The sequence below is a fragment of the Scyliorhinus torazame genome, chromosome 6 (genome assembly GCF_047496885.1).
Source record: "Scyliorhinus torazame isolate Kashiwa2021f chromosome 6, sScyTor2.1, whole genome shotgun sequence".
Classification (NCBI taxonomy): domain Eukaryota; kingdom Metazoa; phylum Chordata; class Chondrichthyes; order Carcharhiniformes; family Scyliorhinidae; genus Scyliorhinus; species Scyliorhinus torazame.
The window spans coordinates 32587254-32597379 of record NC_092712.1 but is presented as its reverse complement, the minus strand read 5'-3'; the positions used below and the strand labels follow the sequence as shown (position 1 = coordinate 32597379).

Below are 10126 nucleotides of genomic sequence, written 5' to 3'. Positions count from 1 at the left end.
CCAGAATCCAGTGCAGATTGAAAACTTGACCTGATCTGGATTGTGTTCCTTTACCGGTGTGTCAGAATGGCAGCTTAGCCTATTCGAACCACTCTCGGGCTGGGATCATGAGAGAAGAGTCAGGCGACATGTCTGCTTGCTGAGGAAGCAAATCAATTATTCACCCCAAAGAGGGTACAGACAAAGGGCATCATATGAAATGTCAGATGAGCTGTGCGTCAGGAGGCTGCACTTCAGCAAGGAAGCAGTGGGACACCTCTGTGAAATGTTGATGGAACACTTCAATGAGATAACTAACTGAGGCAATGAACAAGAGACTTTTTAAATGAATGCATAAATGTATTGATAAACAACACAAACCAAAAAACAATTAGAAGTAACAAAGCACAAGTTGGTAGCCAGATGCAAAATAAATAAACACAGAGCAATTTTAAAAAAGTCATCAAAAAAGGGGGTGGATGAGGTAGAGTAGGCAGTGTTGGAGGGAGAGGAGAGTGACCCTAATTCTTTCCATCGCCCCCAGACCCTTTTCTGTCCAAGTGACGCAGCCTCCTGTGTCCCTCGTGGCACAGCATCTTGCCCAGCAGCAACTATCTCTGAACTTGACAGCCCCTGGCCAGAGGGTGCAGCAGCAGCAGTAGGTGCCAGCATTCTATTGGGGATCTCATGAAGAGACTCGTTTTGCTGTCTCATCTGCTCACTGTGCTGTCTCGTCAGCTCATTCTGCTCCTGAGAAACCTGCATGTGCTGTGCATTAACAATCTTTGGACCTGCTGGGAGACATCAGTTAAGGTTTGCAATTGGAACCTTGCATTGGCCTCACAACCTTCAGCCTTCTGAAATACATCCTGATATAGGCAGTGAATGGTCCATTCATCACTGACACCATCACCTGTTTGATCTGCAAGTTGAGATCGTGGAGGCGTGGAATCTTCCACTGCCACAGGCTCCTCACCTCCTGAGAGCTCTGAGTGCCCATCCTCTGACACAGCAGCCCTATCACCACAGGGCTTTCCCTCCTCAATCACCATTGCATTGTGTAAACACTGGATCGTCCTTAGAATTGCCTTCAAGATCTGAAATATCATCCTCCTGCAAGGCTTCTGCCGCTTCTGCTGCACCTACAGCGTTGCACTGCTGCAATGTACTCACCTCCATTAAATCCCTTTCCGGTGTCCCTGCTGTTGCACGAGACTCACCTAAACTACGTTCCGTTGTGACCGTGGAATGAGAGCTAAAAAAGCACAATAGTTTTGCAACAAGTTAAGTGTCATCTTCACGATATACAATAGAATCCCTACAGAGCAGAAGGAGGCCATGCAGCCAATCGAGTCTGCACCGACCCTTCGAATGAGCACTCTACCCATAACCACCCACTCAACCACCCCTCCCTACCCCCGTAACCCCATAACCTAACCTGCACATCCCTGGACACTAAGGAGCAATTTAACATGGCCAATCCACCTAACATGCACATCTTTGGACTGTGGGAGGAAACCGGAGCACCCGGAGGAAACTCACACCGCCACGGGGAGAATGTACAAACTCCACACAGACAGTGACCCAAGGCCGGAATTGAACCCGGGTCCTGACGCTGTTAGGCAGCAGTGATAACCACTGTGCCATCGCGCTGCCCCAATATTGGGTTGGTTTGGTTTATTGTCACGTGTACCGAGATACAGTGATAAGTATTTTGCTGCGAGCAGCTCAACAGATCATTAAGTACATGAAAATAAAATAAAAAGAAAATACATAATAGGGCAACACAAGGTATACAATGTAACTACCGAAACACCGGCATCGGGTGAAGCATACAGGGGTGTAGTGTTAATCAGGTCAGTCCATAAGACTCCATTTAGGAGTCTGGTAATATGATCAATTGGCTTTTCTTTTTACCTTGACTCAGCCCCAGATCTGAATCACCATTGTTTATTATGGAGTTTGAGAGACCCATCGTCCTCCATGCGTGCTCCTCCTATTTGGCAAGTTCCTTTACGTACATCAGCAACCACCCGCCTTCAGCCGGTGAGTGCTCCCGGGAATTATGGGCCTGGTTTTGCCTGCGAAAGCAAATGTGTTTTAAAAATCTTATTATCCTGTCCGGACCCGCATTTAGCAACCTCTGGGGGAAACTGAAAGCTTGTACCCTTGGGGACGTTTTCCATTATATGGAACCGTCTCCAAGGTAACTGCATTTTCTGACACTTCAGAAAGTTAGCAGACTGTAAGGTGTCTTATCAAGATTGTATTTGAGATCTCAAGAACTGAGTAGACAGAACAACCATTTCTGCCCTTTCTTAAATGTTGCAGTCAAAAGGTAGGAGTTTAAGATTTAGCAATTACTTCTGTTATGGGCCAGGGTTTAGAGAACCCCAAAGTGTATCATGGAGTTCACCTGACCCACAACTTTTACTAGATTGTGGTATGGGGAGCACACGGCCCACTCTACAGGTGTGGTACAGCAGAAATGGAAAAGTATTTTTTAAAAGCAAAACAGTGTTTATTCTATGAACTCAAGTTAACCCTTTTAAAACATACAGTGAACATCTTAGCAACCATTAATTCAAATACAACCCCAAAGACTACAACACTAAGTAAACCTTTAACCTTTCCTTTTTAACATCCATACGACTTAAAAACAAAACCTTTATCAGAAGCACATCAGGTTAAAGTCACTCCTGAAAAACATTTAGAATTCTGAATTCACCAAATGATCAAGAGATAGTCTTTTGATGGCAGAGAGAACAGCAGTACACCTGCTTGGTCTGGCTTCAGCTCCAACACTGAAAACAAAACTAAAACACACCCTGCAGCCTGCTCAAAAATGAAAGTAAAAAGCTGACAGACAGCCCAGCTCCACCCACTCTCTGACATCACTGCAGTAGTAAACACTCATTTCTTAAAGATACTCTCACTACAGATATTTATATACACACCCATTTATAAACACCCATTTCTTAAAGGTACTCTCACATGACACTTGTTTATGTATTAAAATATATACATACTCTGGCTTCTATTCAGTTTTCTCCGGCACTAATCCACTGTCCAAGGCACGCTGTTGATGACGGTGAGCACTGCATCCACCTACTTCCAAGCCGTAGATTGAGGTTTGGATTTTTTCGCGCCCGAGAATATTCACTCACCTCTGTTCAGCCTCATTCTTCCAACTCATCTTCTGTGAAGTTTTGACTCCTCTTCTCCACCACTAAATCTTGAATTGCCATGTTCTAAATGAAAGCATACAAATACCTTGTGTGCCACACGTAAAGTTATATAGCAGCAGAGATATTTGTATTATTATAGATTTAAAGCAAATAAGAAAACCTATGTTCACTTATAAATATTGACTCATAGCATCCTCAAGTCATAAAAACACAATTAAAAATTGCACTTAGAATGAGTTAATAATAAATCACGAAATGTTAAGGAGAAAAAGGGCAACACAATGGCAGCGAGTGGCATTGCTGTCTCACAGCGCCAGGCACCCAGGTTCCATTCCGGCCTCGGGTCACTGTCTGTGTGGAGTTTGCACGTTCTCCCCGTGACTGCGTGGGTTTCCTCCGGGTGCTCCGGTTTCCTCCCACAGTCCAAAGATGTGCAGGTTAGGTGGATTGGCTGCGCTAAATTGCCTCTAGGTGGGGTTACGGTGATAGGGTGGGAAGGTGGGGGATTGGGCTTTGATAGGGTGCGGTTTCAGAGGGTGGGTGCAGATTCGATGGGCCAAATGGCCTCTTTTTGCACTGTAGTTATTCTATTCAATGATTCTATCAAATAACAAAAAATACAGTAACGAAAGCTTCAAATTACCTTTAGGATAGGAGGGAATCCTTGTGTGTTCGCTGTGTTGTCTTTGAAATTGCTCGGTCAAAGGATGTCCTCAATGGGCGATCCCAATCCAGTCCCATCATAAGGGGGCCTGGTTACACTGCTCCTGCACCGCACTGAGGTCTGCGTAGATTGCCTTGCTGCAGGCTTCATTAGCTTCACACATTGGAGGTTGGATTGTGGTTTTCTAGCGGAGGTAAGTATGCAATGAACTCTTCCATTTCCAGCGGCCCATGATTTCCTGCTGCTGGGTGGAGGTTTTTTACCCTTTACATACAAAGTGTGGTGATATGCATCACTGTAAATACACAAGGGGTTAATGTAAATACACTACGATTAAGTAAACACTAGAGGGAGCACCAGAGATGTCATGACATGAAGACATACAGCTAATGAACACACAGAATAGGACACGACCAATGGGCAGTCAAGACACCCAGACATGACCCATATATAAAGGACAGGGCACACAGGCTCTGTCTCTTTCCACAGGCGACACTTGGAGTAGGACAGGGGCGGATCAGAAGCATCACACCCACCACGTGGCTTAGAGCAGACTGGTTAGTTAGACTGAGTTACTATAGCAAGATTAGCAGGAGAGTCAAACTCATAAAGAACTGTGCGAATGGTTCAGTAAATCACATTGAACATACTTCAAAGTCTGGAGTATCTTTTGGTCAAAGCTGCATTGAGTTGCAGCCTGTGTTATCCCAGAGTACATAACACAACACAAAGTTTACAAATGCTTATGCTATAAACACAGTTCTACTTTTGACTTACCCCAAATAGTTCCCTGATACACTTTTACACAAAGTTGTGCACTTTGGTAGGAAGAATAAAGGAGCTGAATATTATTTACATGGAGAAAGGCTGCCGAAGGCTGATGTGCAGAGGGATTGGTCCCCGTGCATAAATGACAAAAAGCTAGCATGCAAGTTCAGCAGGTAATTGGGAAGGGAAATGGAATGTCGGCCTTTATTTCAAAGGGAATGGAGTATAAAAATAGGCAAGTCCAGCTAAAACTATACAAGGCATGAGTTAGACAGCACCTGGAATACTGTGAACAGTTTTGGTCCTCTTATCTAAGGAAAGATATACTGGCATTGGAGGCAGTCCAGAGAAGGTTTACTAGGTTGAACCCGTGTGGGTATGGAGGGATTTTCTTAGGAGGAGAGGTTGAGTCGGTTGGGCCTGTGCTCATTGGAGTTTAGAGGAATGAGAGGTAATTTCCTGGGAGGAGAGGTTTACCATATGAAGAAAGGTTGGACAGGTGAGCCTGTATTCACTGGAAGTTAGAAGAATGAGAGGCTACCTTATTGAGACACATAGGATTCTCAGGTGGCTCGAGAGGGTAGCTGCTGAGAAGATGTGTCCTCTTGTAGGAGAATCTAGGACCAGAGGGCATAATCTCAGAGTAAGGTGCCGTCCATTTAAAACAGAGATGAAGAGGAATTCCATCTCTCAAGAGTGTACCTAATCTGTGGAATTGTTTATTGCAGTGGCCTGGTCGTTAAGTATATACTGAGCTGAGATAGACAGATTTTTAATCAGGAAGAGAATCAAGGGTTATGGGGACAAGGCAGGAATGTGGAGTTGATCATCACAACAGATCAGCCATGATCTCATTAAATGGCACAGCAGATGGGCTGAATAGGCTACTTCTGCATCTTGTGGTTTTACACGTTACAAGAATCTTGAGTTTTATTCATTTTTCCTGGGCCAAACGCAAAGGTGTGCCACAGCCTCTGGAATTCACTCCAATTTCCAGCACTTCTCAGTCGTATGAAATTTCATAGGGATCCTTTCATTAATGTTTGGTTAAGTGACCAACCAACTTTTACTTAAAGATCTTATGACTTTGGACTCCTTTTGTGAGGGCCACGAAGAATCCAGCACGAGTTGTAGAATAGAAAGAAATCACACACAGTCACAGGCACGCACACATGCACAGGCACGCACGCACATGCACACACACATACACCACACACACACACTGCTCACTCCTCTCTCGCTGGTTCCATTATGGCCAGCTCTATTTATGCAGGATATCTGCTAATGATTTCTCCGCCCCCTCATTGGGGAAGCTCATACACCCTAAGGATTGTGGGAATGCCATTAGTCCCCAGCTAGTGGTAAGCAGGCAGGTTATAACATCCCTCCCCCCCAAAGTCCAAGGAATCCACCGAAGACCCTGGCGAAGGAGGGTGTCGGACTCGTTTTGCCACAGGCTGGACAACATTTGCACGAGGCGCTGGATCGGGCGGTGTGTAACAAGATGGAGAACGGCGCTTCCGTGATGAACGGCATAACGGTTGTACATCCATGGCCCGTGGGCCTGAGGATTTCCCCTCTCCATCTCGGAGTCGGAGCCCACTGCCTCCGTCAGACACCCTGGGCGTCATTCTCCGACCCCCCAGAGGGTCGGAGAATGGCCGTTGGCCGCCGTGAATCCCGCCCCCGCCGGTTGCCGAAGTCTCCGAAGGGAGAAAAGTCGGCGGGGCGTTAATGGCGCCGCTGCCGTCGGAGAATGGCACGGGTCTGCGCAAGGCAGCCGATTTTCGGCCTGCCGATATTCTCCCTTCCAGATTTGCCGAAGTCCCTTCGACGTGATGACCGTTCGCGTCGACGTAAATTAAACCTCCTTTTCATCGGCGTGAACCTGTGCTCCAGGTTCACGCCGACCAGCGTGGAGGTGAGTGACGGCCTGGGGGGTTGGCTCTGGGCAGGCGATGGCGTGGCCGCAGTCTGAATGTGTGGGGAGAGGTGTGTCTCGGGATGTGTGTGTGTGTGTGCGGCGGGGGGCGTGGTTAGAGTGGGCTGGCTCCGGGGGAGTGCCGGGAGGGAGGTCCGTGCCGGGGAGGAGGATGGGGGGTCCGTGCCGGGGAGGAGGTTGGGGGGGGGTCCGTGCCGGGGAGGGGGATGGGGTCTCCGTGCCGGGGAGGAGATTGGGGGGGTCCGTGCCGGGGAGGGGGATGGGGGGTCCGTGCCGGGGAGGAAGTTGGGGGGGGTCCGTGCCGGGGAGGAGGTTGGGGGGGTCCGTGCCGGGGAGGGGGACGGGGGGTCGTGCCGGGGAGGAGGTTGGGGGGTCCATGCCGGGGAGGAGGTTGGGGGGGTCCGTGCTGGGGAGGGGGATGGGGGGGGGTCCGTGCTGGGGAGGAGGTTGGGGGGGTCCGTGCCGGGGAGGAGGTTGGGGGGGTCCGTGCCGGGGAGGAGGTTGGGGGGGGGTCCGTGCCGGGGAGGAGGTTGGGGGGGGGGGGTCCGTGCCGGGGAGGAGGTTGGGGGGGGTCCGTGCCGGGGAGGAGGTTGGGGGGGGTCCGTGCCGGGGAGGAGGTTAGGGGGGTCCGTGCCGGGGAGGGGGATGGGGGGTCCGTGCCGGGGAGGAGGTTGGGGTCCGTGCCGGGGAGGGGGATGCGAGGGCAATGAGTTGGTCCACCTGGCCAGGTGCCAGCCTCCAACAGTTGGACCCATGCGGTCCATGCCACCTGGCTGGGGGGAGGAGGGGATATGGGCAATGATGACATGTCGTCGTTCCCCTCCCCCCCCCACCAGGCCGTCATTACCGATCATCCAGCGTTGTTGGCCGCCGTGGCGGCAGCCGCTAATGTCTATGTTGCCCTGCATGAGGAGGAGGAGGAACGTGCCAGAGAGGCGGCGCAGGCTGCCGCAGAGGGACAGGCGGCAGCCGCCCAGGCTGGAGGGACACCTGACCGACAGGACGAGGAGGGGGAGGAGGACGTCGCGGCCCCACGGCAACGGAGGCACCCGAGGGCACCTCATGTGTACCGGCCCTGGCAGTCATACCAGGACCTCACGGACCGGGAATGCAGGAGGAGACTCTGGATGAGGCGGGAAACCGTGGCACACATCTGCCACCTGCTGGCACACCTGTCACCGCGTGGCACTGGCGGGGGACACCCTCTCCCCGTGTCCGTCAAGGTTACGGTGGCCCTGAACTTTTATGCAACGGGGTCATTCCAGGCACCGAGTGGGGACCTGTCCGGCATATCGCAGACATCGGTGCATTAGTGCATCCGGGCAGTGACAGATGCCCTATATGCCATGGCGCACCGCTACATCCGCTTCCCTGTGGACCGGGCCAGCCAAGATGCCCGGGCCGTGGGCTTCTCTGCCGTGGCCGGGTTCCCCATGGTCCAGGGTGCGATTGATGGGATGCACGTCGCCGTGCGGCCACCTGCAGATAACAGGGCCATGTTCACCAATAGGAAGGGGACCTATTCGATGAACATACAGGTGGTCTGCGACCACCGCAAGATGATCCTGCACGTCTGCGCCCGTTACCCAGGCAGTGTACATGACTCATACGTGTTGTCGCGGTCATCCATCCCCGGCATGTACGAGGGACGCCATCCCCGGCTGAGGGGCCGGTTGCTGGGCGGCAGGGGCTACCCATTGCGATCGTGGCTGATGACGCCTATACGGAGGCCACGCAATGAGGCAGAGAACCGCTACAATGATGCCCATGTAGCGACAAGGGGAGTGATAGAGAGGTGCTTTGGCGTGCTGAAGATGCGTTTCAGGTGCCTGGACCTCTCTGGGGGCGCCCTCCAGTATCGGTCAGATAGGGTCGGCCGCATCATTGTGGTGTGCTGCATCCTGCACAACATAGCCCAGCAGAGGGGCGATGTGCTGCAGGCAGAGGAGGGTGGAGTGGAGGAGCAGCAGGAAGAGGCGCAGTCCTCCCCAGATGAGGGGGCTGGGGGTAATGGTCAGGGCAGACGGGGTAAACACAGGTGGGTGGCTGTCCACCGTTACCGGCTGGCCCAGCGGGCACGGGACAGACTGATAGCCGTCCGCTTCACTGACTAGATGGGCGTGGGAATCGGGTAGTATGGCCACAGACCGCACACCATGGCAACAGCCGACCACCCACCCCCCCCACCCCCCACCCACCCAGCACCCTCACCCCCCTCCCTAACCCCACCCGCATGCACACCACCCCCCCCCCCCATTGCCGATCCACCTGCGGCACAACGGGCCGGGCTCACACAGTTGCGGGTGGACGCGTGTCTATTGCAGGCCATGGAGGATGATGACAACCCGCCCTGTGATGAGCTCCTGGCTCCACATCGTTGGACTATGTCTGACCCATGGCCACAGTACCACCATCCACCCGGACCATCCCTGCATGCGGCTGTGACACTGCAGCGCACGGTCCCGTCCTCTGCCCGGGGGGATGTTGATGGCGGCCCAGGGGGAACGGGGCAGACTCACCTGGGGCTGAGGTAAGACCACCCCTCACACACACACTTGCGCTCAACGTAGACACCCCCGCACGCTTTGGACAGAGCACAAAGGCAGCTTCTGTAGGTGTAACATTGACTTTAATAACCAAACAAGTTCATGCACGTGCCCTAGCCCCTAAAACTCATCTGTGCCCTGCACCCGTGCCAACTTACTCAGTGTCTAATTGTTTGGCCTTACGGGCCCTTTGACTACGTCTACGTGGTTCCCCAGACGGTATAGCAGAACTGGAGGTGGACTCCTGTGATTCCTGCCCTCTGACACTGGATCCCTTTGGCGGACGTTTCCTGGGGCGTTCTGGCCTAGATGGGCCAGGCTGCGGCCCAGGCGACTGGGATGGCGAGCTGCCAGCCTGTCCTGCCCGTTGCCCACCTGATGCACCTGGGACGGAAGGGGGGGGAGGGGGGGGGGAGTCCGAGGTGTCACGGTGTTCCCGGACCTCCCCTACAGGGGGAGCTCGGACGGACCACACCACTTCCTCCTCCCTCGGGGTGCCCGATGGCCCCCAGCCCTCTACATGGGTGGGGGATGTTAACGGACTGGCCATCCGACGCCCCCCCGACATCTGGCTCTGCCAGTCCTGGAGGCCCGTGCTGGTATCGACAGGGGTCTGCAGGTTTGCAGCCATGGAGCCCAGGGGGTTGGCAAACCCTGTCTGTGACAGTGCGACGCCGGCTCGCACATGGCCACTGGCACCGATGCCTTCAGCGATGGCCTGCAGAGACTGGGCCATGGCCTGCAGAGACTGGGCCATGGCCTGCTGAGACTGGGCCATGGCCTGCTGAGACTGGGCTATGGTGTTGAGCGCCTCTGTCATCTGGCGCTGGCTCATGGCCTCCTGTGAGAGGGCAGCCGTGTCCTGGGCGACAGACGCCGCCTGCACGGAAAGCCCCAGGCCTCGCAAACCGTTCCCCATGTCTGCCACTGTCGCACCCATTGCCTCCACCGCGGACGCCACCCGTGCGGTGTCGGCCTGGGTGGCACGTATGACCGGCACCACTTCCAGCTCCTGGACGCGGGTGGACTCCTCCACCTG

General features: G+C 53.2%; 1 long non-coding RNA gene across 1 annotated transcript; it reads right to left on the bottom strand.

The window, feature by feature from the left end:
• Positions 1 to 1902: 1902 nt before the first annotated feature.
• Positions 1903 to 4184, bottom strand: LOC140425693 (uncharacterized). Its single transcript, XR_011947924.1, has 3 exons — positions 3811 to 4184; positions 3147 to 3230; positions 1903 to 2060 (listed from the first exon to the last, which is right to left on the bottom strand). It is a non-coding gene; the product is annotated as an uncharacterized lncRNA (long non-coding RNA).
• Positions 4185 to 10126: the final 5942 nt, after the last annotated feature.